This window comes from Sarcophilus harrisii, chromosome 4, assembly GCF_902635505.1.
Source record: "Sarcophilus harrisii chromosome 4, mSarHar1.11, whole genome shotgun sequence".
NCBI lineage: Eukaryota > Metazoa > Chordata > Mammalia > Dasyuromorphia > Dasyuridae > Sarcophilus > Sarcophilus harrisii.
The window spans coordinates 194,893,000-194,907,749 of record NC_045429.1 but is presented as its reverse complement, the minus strand read 5'-3'; the positions used below and the strand labels follow the sequence as shown (position 1 = coordinate 194,907,749).

At 42.1% G+C, this 14,750-nt stretch overlaps 1 protein-coding gene across 1 annotated transcript in view; it reads right to left on the bottom strand.

The window, feature by feature from the left end:
- The window catches only part of BEND3 (BEN domain containing 3), a 66,694-nt gene extending 64,275 nt beyond the window's left edge, over positions 1 to 2,419 (bottom strand). Inside the window, exon 1 of the mRNA XM_031964463.1 lies at positions 1,693 to 2,419. The gene's annotated coding sequence lies outside the window, so the exon portion shown is untranslated. The remainder of the gene's footprint in view (positions 1 to 1,692) is intronic.
- Positions 2,420 to 14,750: the final 12,331 nt, after the last annotated feature.

Sequence of the window (14,750 nt, the reverse complement as noted above, 5' to 3'; positions counted from 1 at the left end):
GTTTTTCTAAACACACTTCCAATTTCCTCTCTACCACCTTTTGGAATTCCCTTGCCAGCTATCAAGAGAACAGGCATTTTAAAAGTGTTTTAGATTCCACCGAAATCCCAGGATAAGGAAAAGATGACTTCTTGCTCTGGTTCAAACCTTTTGGTTAGGGAACGCAGGACAGAGTTCTGATAACAACCAGAAACTTAACTTGGAGCCACCAAACGTCAAAATGTTTAAATCTTACTCAGAGGCCTGGAAATGCACCCTGTAACTACTTCCTTGTCCCAGTTTTCCATTGTCAAAGAAGTCCTGTGATTTCTTGACTCTCAGGACTCAGTTTCCTCCCCCAAAAGTTTGCAGCTTTTATTTTCCTGTTAGAGAAGTCAAAAGTCGCTTAAAAAAACAAACAAACAAACAAAAAAAAACAACCCAAGATCTCTAGCCTCAGAAGCACAGGTAAGGCCGGCTTCCCAGGACAGCACCCGCGGCTGGGCATTGCCAGCCGTCCTGAGGCAGGTTGCGTGACTCGGGGAGGATTTCGGCGCAAAGGATGCTCACTATAGGCGCGAACTGCTTTTTTAAGGTTTACAAAGCGCTTTGCACCCATTATATTGTTTGGTAAAGCAAGGACGCAGCGTGCACGGGGAATGCGTTAGTTTAATAAGCGGGAAAAGGAGCCCTGCTCCGGGTCCTTCTGGATGGATGGCAAGCCTGCAAAGGCGCGACCCGAGCAAGGGCGGGAATGGGCAAGGGGGGAGGGAGGACAGGGGACGACAGAGACCGGCGCCTCCTGGCGGCGGGGCGGGCTCTACCGCCGGCCCCCGGCTCGCTGGGGCTTCACGTAGAGAGGAGATTGATTTCAAGCAAAAAGTTGGCTTCCCTCGGTTGCCAGTCACTCGGCTCAAAAAAAAAAACCTCACCCCAGACTCCGCCCCCTTCACACACTCACACTCACACTCACACAAAACTCACACACACACACACACACAAACACACACACAGAGGTCGGCTCGCTCCAACCCATCCCCGAGCTCTGCGAATTCTTCCGCGGGTTTGGCGGCGGCGGCGGCCGAGCCCGCTCCAGAGGCCGCCGCCGCCGCTGCCTGAACTCGGCCACTCCATAGTTGTGGGAGCGGCGGGGGTGGGCTGGAGGACGGCGCGGAGTGGGGCCGGTCGGCGAGCGGACGCCCGGACCGTTCCACTTCGCGCTCACCCCTCCCACCCGCCTTCCTCTTCCCCGGGCCTGATGGAGGATCCTCGCGCTCGCGCTCCGCGCTTCTCGGCCCCCCCCCCTTCCCCCCCCCCCCCCCCCCCCCCCCCCCCCCCCCCCCCCCCCCAGCCCGGCGCGTGCTCCTCAGTACGCCATGTAGCCGAGTTCTGAATAGGCACAAAGGGAGACGCCGCACAATGGGGCGAAACGGACCGCGCGAGGAGCAGCAGCAGGAGCAGCCCGCGCTCCCGTCCCGCTGCTTCCCCGGTGCAGCGCTGCTCCGCTCCGGGTGCGGAGAGGGGGGAGCTTCTCCCGTGTGCACCCGGCAAACGCTCTCAGGACACCCCCCGCCTTCCATTTCCCGTCCCCTCCCCTGCTCCCGCCCCCACCCCCGGCATGGATGTTGCAGCGACTTCTCCCAGACGCCCCAGATCCCGAGCCGCCGCCGCTGCAGCCGTTGCAGCCGCTTCTTATTTGTCTCACACACTTACCTGGGACGAGTTCTGTACTTTGCAAGAGCGGGACCCAGCCGAGTTTGGGCGCTGCGCGTGTTGGGGAACGGGGCCGGGGAGTGGGGGGTTCCACAGGAGAAGTGGGGGGGAGGGCCCGGCGAGAGCGGCCCGGGGAGTTGGCAGGGGTGGCGGGTGCCGTGTTTTTTCCCCTCTCTTTGTGTGTGTGTCCGTGCGCTGCGCTCTCGCGTGACGTGACGGGACTCCGTGTGTCATTTCCGCACAAGGACACAGGGAGCCCCCGCTGCAGTGGAACCACCAACTCCCCTCCGCCTCCCCCGCCTCGCTCCCCCCACCCCGCTCCTCCCCCTCCCTGGGCGCAGCGGGGCACACGCGGGACGAGCGCAGCCGCTCGGGCGTGAACAGCCCCGGGGGGAAGCGCGCACAAGGAGGGACATGTGGCGGGGAAGGAGACTTTCTGCCTGGATGCAGGCGTCTTTAGCGCGCTGCTCCACGTGGGATGGGTTTGCCCGTTCCCAGTGAGAGCGGCGCCGCCGCTCTCCCGGCCCCAGCCCGTGGGGACTCCCCGCCCAGTAAGTTTCCCTGGGGAGGAGCTGCGCGCGCGGAGGCCTAACTGCCCCGGCGTCGCTCGCAGCTTTTAACGTGGGGGAGCCACGGAGCCCTGTTTCCGCTCCCACCGCCGCCCCCGCTCCCTCCGAGGAGCCGGGAAGCAGCCACGCGGTCCGTGATTCCCCCTTGCGCGTGCCGTTCAAAATGGAATCGCTCACGCCTTAGTGCCACGGGAAATGCGACACTTAAAGGCGTTTCAAACTCTCTCCACGGTATAGGCGGCGTGCATTAGTTAACACGCATTTTCCCCCTCCCGTGTCTTTTCCCACGTAATTTGCTTAACAGTCCTGACTGCAAGACGCTTGCAGAAATCCGCAGCCCTAAAAAAGTCCACTAGGGGCTCTGGAAAATACTGGCTTGGCCATCAGGGAACACTGAAGCACCTACTCTTCTTTCTCCAGATCCGCCATGGAGTTAGGCAGAGACAGCGGGCGACCCGGACGGAGGCTGGAAGAAGGCATGGTTACTCGGGTCACTTAGAAACCACGGAACTAGAAATCCTTATTTCATTTAAAGAATTAAGTTTGGAATCTCCGAGGGAGCTCTTTGGGTACTATTACATCTATACAGATAAACAATTGACACAGAAAAATTAACCAGCCACACATTTAAGCCTGAATGAGGGTTCTAACTCCAAGGGCAGTAGATTCCGAAAAGATAAAAAGTGCAGTCTACACCTAGAGTCTCACGGGTTTGGGATAGTAAGAGTTGGGAGCGCGAACATTAATTCAAAATTTTAGAACCGGAATATAAATGAATCCCATAAAACTAGTTTGATTTCCTTTTTATCTCAAACGGAGACAAACTTGAAAAGAGGGAAGTCTTTAAAAAATCATTAACAAAAAAAGTCCCGGTGGGGGAAAATAATCATAAATTGGGATAACATACAAACGATTCCATCTGCTGCACACAGCTAGTCAGCTGCCAGAGAAGACCATGTGGCATTGAGCTCTGTTGGTCAGTGAATACTTTTTAAAAAACTAATACAAAAACACATGCTGACTCCTGTTCCCTGAATTCTATACGATTAGAGATTGAAAATTAGGATTTTGGAGGCCTCTGAAGGCGAACCTCTGTCATTTTAGAGAAAGGAATTGCCATATTCCTCTATCTTTTCTTTAGTTTGCGATTTCCCTAAGAGTTTGTACTCAAAGGATACACAGATAATGAGACTTTAGTTTTTAAAATGAAGGGCAGAATCTTTTCAGCTGTGCCCCTCATGATAAACCCTGAGGTCAGAACTAAATTAAAAAAAAAACAACAACAACGCATGAAACACTTAGAATTGGACTGGGAAGCCCTGAGGAGGTTGAGTAAATAGGTTCTCTTTACCAATTCAAAAGTTGATAAAAGGGATAGCCCCCTAGAGCCAGAATCCTTCAAATTCAAAATAACTTTCAGTCTTATCTGCATTTAAAATGGAAGAGGGGGGTGTGGAGGAGAGGGGAGGAGGTTAAATAATACTGAAAGACAATAGCTCCTCTAAAGAGAAGGTTCAACTTTTACCCTCTTAACTGCTGGGACTCAGATTTCAATTGTAATTGTACTAAATAACCAAGGCAAAATTAATATTAGTCCTCTAGTTAACTGATCAAATCACTCAGTTTTCCTCAGCTTGAATTTTAAATCAATCCTTTCATCTGTCTGTCTGTCTGTCTGTCTATCTATCTATCTGTCTATCTATCTTACTTTGTGTGTGGGAAGAGTCTCTATCTATAGTTACCAACTGCCAACCTATGGAGCTATTCTACACCAATCAAAAGACACAAATTACATTACTTTGGTATAGTGAAAAAGTGTTGAGTTACTTCCAAGTATTAGGACTTAAAATAGTTGGAAGAAGCATTTTGCAATAGCAATTTAAGGATGTAAAATTTGTTACTACAGTTTTTGACAAGGGGTGTCTAAATTTTATGAATCTCAGATTCTTTGGGATGCCATTTGGGGTCCTCTTGGTAAAAAAAAAAATACTGATGTGGTTTGCCATATCCTCCAGTTCATTTTACAAATGAAGAAACTGAGGCAAGCAGGGTTAAGTGACTTGCCCAGGGTGACAGACAGTAAATTTCCGAGGACATATCAGAGTCTTACAGGCTAGGCCTTCTGTTCACTGTGCCATCTAGCTGCCCTTTACCAGATTAGCCAGCTGTTAACCTGGGTAATAGAAATTTTCAGGAAGTATGAATCTAAAAGGCCAGGGCTAGGAAATGGAAAAACAGAAAAAAAAGTGAGATATTTCCCACCCTTAAAAAGTTTGCATTGTAAATGAAGAAATAAGAAAGGGGTAGAAACTAAATCATTTTCATTTTCATTCAGCTCTAAACCAAAGTTTTCCAAGAATTATCTAATCTTACTTAATGACTTAATATTCTATATTGAGAGATGTTTAACTTTTGGCCCAATTATTTTAAATGACCAGGTTGCCTTTTTAACACATCTCCTTTGGAAAGCTTAAGCAAAAAGAATTGCTCATTATTTTAAGTGAATGATATAAAAATTTGGCATCAATCTTAGTTTTAAATAACTGAAGTAGCTTCTTTAACTAAACCATAGTTGAGTCTAAAAAATTAGTAATAGTAGTCAAAGTCAAAGGACTATTAGGTTGATCTTTAGGATTTGAAATGTCTCTAGTTAAGGTATTCAATTATGGCATTGAGTTAAAAAAGAAGTACTGGCCCTTTTTCCCTGCCCAATCACTTACTAACTCTGTGGATCTTGGACAAATGACATCATCCTCTGGACTCAATTTCCTCCTCCATAAAATGAAGATATTAGGCTACATGAATATTGAGGAACTTTTCAGGTTTAAATCTAAGGCACTTTTCCTTTGGTTTTTCTCAAATAGTTTGGGAGTGTGGGTCACAGTATTGTTCAATTCAACTCTACACTTTCTTTTTGATTATGTACACATGCTGCTAAACAAAGGTAGAAAAAAAATCACGTGACTGTTCAGATTGAGTCCACTTCAAATTGATATTATACAACCTCAACTGGGCCCTCACTGCTATTAGGCAATCATACTCATCAACTTACTACAGTATTTATCAATCATCTCACCTTGTACAATGGCTCTTCCAAACCTTTTCAGTCTTCTCCAAACTTTCCATGGCTCCTTCTCCCCCCATTTTCTCAACTGAGAACGTTGTTTCATATTTTACAGGAGAAAAACATGGAAGCAATTTGTGTAAAATTCCAGTTTTCTTTCTTATCTTCTATCACTGAGATGTTTTGCCACTCTCTCCTCCTTTACCTCTGTCTCTCATGATGAAATGACCTTACTCCTTTCCAAGGCTAATCACCTCTACTTGTTCAAGAGATCTTATTTCATCCCATCTTCTCTGATAGATTGCCTCTTCTATCATCCCTACTCTTTCACTTACTTTTCAATCTTTCCATCTCTACTGACTCATTTCTCACTGCCTACAAACATGCTCATCTCTCCCCCATTCTGAAAAAGTTCTTACTTTTTCCTAATATCCCCACTATTATCCTTTATTTCTTCTGCCTTTATAGCTAAACTCCTGGAAAAGACCATCTAATAGATGCTTCCATTTTCTTCTCGATCTCAAAACTGCTCTTTCCAAAATTATTCATGATCACTTGGTTGCCAAGTCAATCTAAAAGTCTTTTCTCAATCCCCATTCTTGACTTTTCTGCAACTTTGACACTTTTAAGCACTCTTTCTTCTTTGATACTCTCCTCTCTCAATGTTTTGGGGACATGTTTGTTTGTTTGTTTTCCTTCTTGTTCTCATTCTACCTAGCTTACCTTCTGTTTCTGGTTCCTTTTAACCATAGATGTCCCTCAGGATTCTGTCCTGGGCCCTACTTCTCTCTCCATAAGACCTTAGATGATGATTATCCATTACCATGGAAATGGTAATCAATCTGTGACCAAGGCCTGCCAATTTCACTTTTACAACATCACTTCTCTGACACTGTTACTACCCTTTTACAGAGTATCATCACCCCTACGCCTGTATAGGCATACTTGACTATTGCAGTAATCTACTGATGGGTCTGCTAGCTCCAAGACTTTCCCTTTCCAATCTATCCTTAATTTAGTCACTAAAGCAGCTTCCTAAAATGAATATCTGACCACCTCCTACCCCTCCATTCAACAGGCTCCAGTGACAAGATTTTCTCCATAATCAAATATAAAACAGTCTGTTTGACATTTAAAGCTCTTCATAAATCTGGTCCCCTCCTACTTTTTCAGTCTTTTGACACCTTACTTCTTGAGGAGTATTCTTTGATTCAGTAACATTGGTTTCCTGGCCATTCCATGAACAAGATACTTCCTCTCTTAGCTATGGGCACTGATAATCCTCAAATCCTGTTCTAAACTCTAGACTAGACTGAGCTCCAATCTTGATGAGATTAGATTCAGGGACCCAAAATAATGAGTTCCTGGTGGTCAGGGAGTTAAATGATGAGATTAGTGGCAGGTTCAAGGTTCAGGGAAACAAATGAAGAGATTTGGCTCTCCTAAATCCCCTTTAGGATGGGTGCAAGGTAAGGACCCCCTTCTGGCGGCACAGAGGTCCTTCCTAAAAGAATTTATGAACCCAAAAAGCTAGACTGATTAAAAAAAAAAAAAGTTTATTATTGGCATTGGGAAGCCAGCCTTTGCTATGCATGAATAGAAAGGCTGAATTCCTTAGTGGCAAGGTCCCAGCAGAGAAATAAAGTCTCTAGTAGAGAAATCCCGACAGAGAGGTATAAAGTCTCGTTAGGGAAATAGGTGAGAATAAAGAGAGGGTAACACTGAAAGAGAATATCATTCCATCAGGCAGAGGTTTACTGCTATGCCAGGCATGCCATATTAGGTCCTCTGCAAGGAGTGAATTTAAAATTGGCCCTTTTTATAATAGAAACCTTAGCTACAAGCCAAGGTCCCGATGGGGGCTGGTCAGCTTGAGCTGAATTTGAATAGAATTGAATGACTCTTTCTAGGCTTAATCTTTAATTCAATGGGAAGCTTAATCTCCTTGAAGGAGTTTTAGAGAATTTGGGGGCTCCTTCATCAATCTCACATATCCAACTATCTTTCAGATATTTTGAGCTAGATATCCAGTAAATATCTTAAGGTGTCCAAAATAGAACTCATTATTTTTTCCCTTAAACTGAACTTCCCAGTTATGGTAGAGAGCAAAATACTAGTCCCTCTCAAGTTTTCCTGGATTCCTCACGATCCTTCACCCCTCAAATTCAGTCTGTGACCAAGACCTGTCAGTTTCACTTTTGCAACATCATTTCTCTCCTCTGACACTGTTGCCATTCAAGTACAGAGCCTCATCACACACACCCCCCCCCCCCCCCCCCCCCCCCCCCCCCCCCCCCCCCCCCCCCCCCCCCCCCCCCCCGCCCCCCCCGCGCCCCCCCCCCCCCCCCCCCCCCCCCCTCCCCCCTTATCCAGACACACCCGGACCATTGCAGTGTCTGCTGATAGGTCTGCCAGCTCCAAGTCTTTCCTTTCCAATATATCCTCAATTTATCCACTGAAGTGACTTTCCTAAAATGAATATCTGACCACCTCCTACCCCTTCATTCAACAGGCTCCAGTGAGAAATGATTGCCTCCATAATCAAATATAAAACAGTCTGTTTGACATGCAAAGCCCTTCATAAATCTGGTCTCCTCCTACCTTTCCAGTCTTCTGACAGTTTAACTTCATGAGGACTATTCTTTGATTCAGTAACACTGATCTCCTGGCTGTTCCATGAACAAGATACTTTATCTCCTGGCTATGGGCATATTCTCTACATGTCCCTTATGTCTGTATGACTCTCCCTCCTCCTCTACAATTATTAACACCCTGACTCTCTTCAAATTTCAGATAAAATCCTACCTTCTCCAAGCCTTTCCTTAATCCCTCTTAATTCCAGTGCCTTCCCTATTTCCTATATCCTATTTATCTTGTACATGGCTTGTTTGATATATTTGGCATATATGCTGTCTTAGTATACACACATATACATACGTACATATATACATGTTGTCTCTCCCATTAGATTATAGACTCTTTGAGGGCAGGAATTGTCTTTTGTCTCTTTGTGCATTTTGAGCCCTTAGCATAGTGGCTGGACTGCTTAATAAATGTTGATTATTGATTGTTTATTTCTTGATGTGAGTCATTCCATTTTAGGAAAGAATCTCCATTTCAAATGTTAAAGGGTAGTTGCATTTAACTTCTAACATTATTTCTTTTCTTTTTTTTTTAATAGCTTTTTATTTACAAGTTATATGCATGGATAATTTTACAGCATTGACAATTGCCAAACCTTTTGTTCCAATTTTTCCCCTCCTTCGCCCACCCCCTCTCCCAGATGGCAGGTTGACCAATACATGTTAAATATGTTAAAATATAAATTAAATACAAAATAAGTATACATGTCCTAACAGTTATTTTGCTGTGCAAAAAGAATTGGACTTTGAAATACTAACATTATTTCTTAAAATACTTCCTTATGGCAAAAATTTATGGGAAATATTCATATTGATGAATATTTATAAAAGGTTTTAGGATTTGCAAAGCATTTTGTCATGTGATCCTCCCAATGGGCCTGTGGAATAGCTAAGACAAGCTATTATTTATTTTAATTTTATAGATATGGAAACTGAGGCCCAGTGAGGTTGTGTTATGGTCATCCAGAAAGTATTAAAGACAGGCTTTGAATAAGGAATAACTAAGAGGTGGAGACAGTGTATAGCTGCTATTGCAAATAAAGTGGCATTTACATACTCTAGATCTAATGTTTACAAAGGTTTGACATGCATTATCACAAAACCCTGTGTAAGTAACATTATATTATAATAATTAAAAATAATACTGGAAAAGTAAAGGGTCTTGCTTTTAGTGTCACAAAGACAATACAACTTCTGGGCAGACAACTGCTAGTGGTTAATTAGCATATTTACAAAATATTAGATCAAAAATGAGAGAATTCTCAGGGTTGGATTTTTTTTCTTTTATTGAAAATAAATAATTGATGTTTTGCATTACTGCACATGTATAATCTAAACCAAATTGTTTGCCTTCTCAAGGAACATGGAGAAAAAAGAAGAAAGAGAATCTGTAACTCAAAATTTTTTTAAAAGGAATGTTAATGATTGCACATATATAACTTAGATCAAATTGCTTACTGTCTTAGGAAGGAGGGAGGGCAAAGACAGAGAAAATTTGGAACTCAGAATCTTACAGAAAATGAATGTTAAAAATTGCCTTTACATGCAATCAAAAACAAATAAAATACTATTTAAAAAAATAAAATGTAAAAAACTAGTTTTGTATATAATTAAAAAAATAACTTAAAAAAAGAAGAAAATGAATATCAGGTAATTTTGAGCAAAAACTAATGTGTTAAATAAAAAGAGCTTATAAAGGAAAAGGTTTATGTTTCAAAATCAGCATGTAGGCATGATTACCATTGCTGGTGTGAGGGCTTGCAAGCCTTTTTCAGAGCTGCTCATTGGCCACACCAGGTAAAACCTCGGAGCTAAATCAGGTTGAGGGCAACTGACAGGCCTCAAACCAAACTGCTCTAAGCATGTCAAGAGTTTCCCGGGCTGAATGGACTGAAGAGAACAAGTTGTTTGAAGATAGTGAAGACCACTGAAGCAGGTGCTATGGAAGAGCTAGAACTTGATTATGTATCAAAGATGTCAAGGTCATCCACTACATCGAGGGTCATCCCCAGTCATTGTTTTTGTCATGCAACTATATTTTGATGAATCTAGGACACAGAGTAAGGCTGATGGCTTTGTGCGACTCTGCCTCACTTAAATCCAATTCACAAAAGTCAAGGAATCATCCCATGTCATTGGGTCCTCTTCAAAGAAAGAACAAACAACATCACAAAGCTCCATGTACATTGTATCCATGTATATAATATAATTAACAAAAAATGAAATAATAAAGAAAATTAGTTAAATGGCATTTCCCAACACTTCAAATTAGAGACGCGATTAAGATCATTCAATTATTAAATTTACTCTAGTAAAAGACAGTTAAAAAAAAAAAACCCTAGACTACTCTGCTTAAAAAGGCAAATAATATCTTCTATGCTTTCACATTTGTAGATATGAAAAGTAAGAAAAATATTTACAAAAAATAATATTAGAATATAAAGTTTTAAAAAATTATTATAATTTTTAATAACGTTTAAATGGGAAAGATTTTAATCTTTGTTATATTTACAGTTATGAAGACAATATTTAGAACGACTTTTTAAAAAAAAAAAGTAGTCAAATTAAGACAGTGCCACAGATTTTTCTGGTTACTTGTGAGAAATGTGTACTATGTTTTTTGCCTGCTATATTCATTCTTTTGCTAAGTCTTCCATTTCAATAGAAGTAGTTAGTTGATACAGGTTTCTTAAACAACAGAAAAAGGAGATGAAAAGTAGGAAAGAAAAAAACCTTTAATTTTATTAAATGGAGTTTAATAAAAGAAGTTACCTCCCCCCTCTTCCTCATCATATCCAGGCAAATAATAAGCTTTCTGATACTGTTTCTTCATTTATAAAATGAAAAAGTTGGATTAGATGGACTCAGATTCCTTCCAGCTTCAAATCTACCCTAGTTTGGGGTGGGATAACCCTTTGAATTTTAAAACCATATTACTAGCCTTCTTCCATTGGTATTTGAAGAAAATAACAGATATCAGGAATTGGAAGAGAGTCCAGAGGCTCTCTAGTCCAACCTGCCCCAAAACAAGAATAAATCATCCAAACTTGATTGATGAGATTGAGGTAGACACCAAATGATGAGTTTTAGGAGAGCAATTGGCATCAAATGATGAGACTGGTGTAGGCCTATCAAATATTGGGATTCAATTACATGATAATTTCACGATGGCCTTTTTTTTTTGGTCAAAAAGTACATTTATTTATGAGAAGAGATTACAGAAAAAATGAAGAGATACCTCAGGAGTGATAAAGGTGAAATAGATTTGGGAGAGCATATAGTTAGCAAGAAAAGGGGTTTTAATAATTAACAATGAAAAAGACAGGTTCCCTAATGGAACTCACAATTCACTAGGAGAAAGGTACTCCATGAGGAGGGAGTCTGCCATTAATGAGGCTAAATCCATAGAGGAGTTTCCCTAAGAGAGTTAGTTACCTATAAAATGGAGAAAGGCAACATGAGATGTGGGGGAGGGGAGATGGGAAGAAAGACATAGTGAGACAGGACCTGTAGGTAGTTAATTCAAAAGGGATTTACCAAGATGGCATGGGCCATAGGCAGATTTATAGGAGAAATTTAACTTGGAGGTTTGACATAATGTTGTGCCACAGTTTCCCTAAATTGTCCTGCCTTAGTTTCCCTAAATTTTTCTGTCTCAGTTCCTTGAATTGTTCTGCCTCAATCCCCCTGGTTGCAACCTCCCTCCCTGACCATTAGGACTGATATCATTAGGGCTGGGAGCTCTGACCATTAGCATTCCATAGAGCCATAAATTGCAGATGAGTTACTGGGAGATGTGTTTACATATCTCTAAGTTCTAGACTTTGTCTCTAACTAACTACCCCCATCACTCTTAGTTTATCAGAATTTATGTTTCTACCCCAACCTTGTCAGAACCAGATTGATGGTCCATTTCTGGAAATTCCTGGGCTCACCAGAGTTCAGACTTCACCCTTTGCCTTTGTCTCTCCTGATCACTTCTATAAAAATCATTGGAATCTCACAATCAATCCTGGATTCTTTGAGATGAAAGTCCAGTTTAGCCCTGGAGGCAGAATGGATTCTGCTCTGCCTCCAGACTATCTCTCCCTCTCAGAAACCCAAATAAAATGTTAAAAGCGCTCTAATCTCTATCTTGCCTCAGTTTCTCTGGCATTACAATAACCTGACTTTCTGATTCAATACAGTAAAGCTGGGTTACTCAAAACTGCCACAGGGGGTGGGCCTGTAAGGTTTAGCTGATCCCCATCAGTGCCCTTCCCTGCTTGCTTCAGGGAGTAATTTTCTCTGCCATCCCCACCTAGTTACTCAGGACCTCATCAAGTTGAGGCAAAATAAGATTATGAATAAAAAATCCTATAGCCAATTAGACTAGTTGCTTATTCAACCTTCATTGGGCATTCCTTAAGGACTCAATCCTACACCTGTATATCTTGGCATAGGCAGTGCTTCAAGGCTGAGATGCATTTCCTCTTCATTCTAATCCAAAGGAATGCTTAACTCTCTTTAAGGCTCAAAGCCCTTCCTACCAAGACCCCTTCCCCTTTAATAGAGCCTCCCACTAATTAGCCTTGTATTTACCTTGTATTTATTCAGTACTTATCTATACACTTGTACTTTCCTCCAAATAGAAAGCAAGCCCTCTTAAGGACAGGGTTGTTTTCTTGAAGTTTAAATATTCCAAGAACTTGGCACAATTATGGGGATTTTCAAGACACTAGATGATTGTTTGTCCAAATGAATCAAAATGAATCTTTACGGAATGTTGTAGATGGGTAGAGCTAATTTATTAATAATACATGATTGTTCTTGTACAATTAATTAGTTATGTGAGACTCTACATGGCCCCATGTGGTTTTTGTGGCAAACATACTGGACTGGTTTACCATTTCCTTCTCTAGTATGCTCCCATTTTACAGATGAGGGACTGAAGCAAATAAGAGTTAAGTGATTAGCCTAGGGTCACACAATTAGAATCTCAGGCAACAATCAAACTCAGATCTTCCTGACTCCAAGCCCAGTGCACTACCTGGCTGCCCCATTGATAAAACATAACATCGTAATTTAATATTTCAAACATCTCTCAGAGCCTCATAGTTTAATCTAGTTGAATACCTGACTTGCACCATAGGGTGGCATAGTAGAAAGAGAATTTCACCCCAAATCAGAAGATTTAGATTTGAGAGTCACACACATGACTTTGGGTCAATTAAACTCTGACTGTCACAATTTCCAATTGTGGAACTGCATGTGGGAGGTTGAACTAGATGAGCTCTAAAAGCCCCTTCCAGCTTGGTCATATTAGGATTCTGTAAACAGAAGCAAAGAGTAGAAAGCAAGCAGGTAAAATCTCAAACTCAATTTCAAAGCCCTTGAGAAAACAGTTGCCAATTTGAACTGAGGCTCATTTGACTCTAGAATGCAGGCCTGAGGCTCTGTAGCCACTTGGGGCCCCCAAGCCCAGAAGGGGACCTGAAGGGCTTGCAGCCAGGCATTCAAGGACACCATCCCATTGTCAGGAGCTAGGAGGAGGCAAGGTGCTCCAGGGAGTACAAGTAGCAAGTATAGACTGGTTTCCCAATCAGTTAAACCTCATTAAAGGGGGAAAAATGAACTTCAGCTGCCCTAGTATGTAATTGATTTTATAAATGGTTTTGTGCTGTAGATCCAGGCTTTTTAAAAGCAATAATTAGTCTCTTATTGTCCCCAAGCTCCTCCTCCTCATAACCTATCCATCAATCAATCAACAAATATTTATTTAGTACCTACTATGTGCTGACACTGTGCTAGGTATTAGGGACACAAAACCAAAAATGAAACAAACTCTGCCCTACATTCTATTAGAGGAAACATATGTTTTCTCCCAAATCTTAAAGAAACCAAAATTAAAATCAAGATTCTAATTAGAACAGTTAAATGGGACAGTCAACAAGATAGTGTGGTGAGGAGCAACAAAACTGCATTTTAGTTTCAACAGTTAACACACACACACACACACATTCATACACAAATATTTATTAAGCATCAGAAGGTTGTGGTGGAGAGGCCAGACTTTATCTTGGAATCAGGAAGTGATGTCTATGACATATGATTAACTGTATTGACCATAAGCAAGTCATTTGACCTCTTAGTGTTCCTAGGCAACTCCTTGACAGTGTCAAAAAAATTGTCATCTACATGGCTAGAAGGAGTTATCACACCAAGTTTCACAAACTGATGAAATCACAGGTCTCAGGCAGAAAAACCCAAATGTACAAGAATGTATTAAGCGCTTGTTTGTAACGCTATTTGGAATTTCTTGGCAAAGACACAGTAGTTCGCCACTTCCTTCTCCTACTCATTCTACAGATGAGGAAACAGAGGCTAACAGGGTTAAGTGGCTTCCCCACTAGTCAGTGTCTGAGGCCAGATTTAAACTCATGAAGATGATTCTTCTCGACTCCAGGTTGAGTGCACTATCTACTTTGACATCGATCTGTTCATGTTGAGCAGTAAGAAAATTAAAATTAATCACATAACAGGTATTTACTAAGCACCTATTGTGTGGGATCTAGGGTACATAGCTTTTGGGAGGAGGACCACTAGTAGCTAGAAAAATCAGAAAAGACATGTGGAAAGTAGCTCTTGGTTTTTAAGTCCCTAACAAAGGCTCCCAGTTCCTCACCCCCACCACTTCTACCTTATCAAGTTGACCAGGCAATTTAATTATCCCTAAAATTTCTCCATATATTAGGTCCAAAAAATTCTGGGGAAAAATGCAAGGAACAATGCAATAATTGAGTT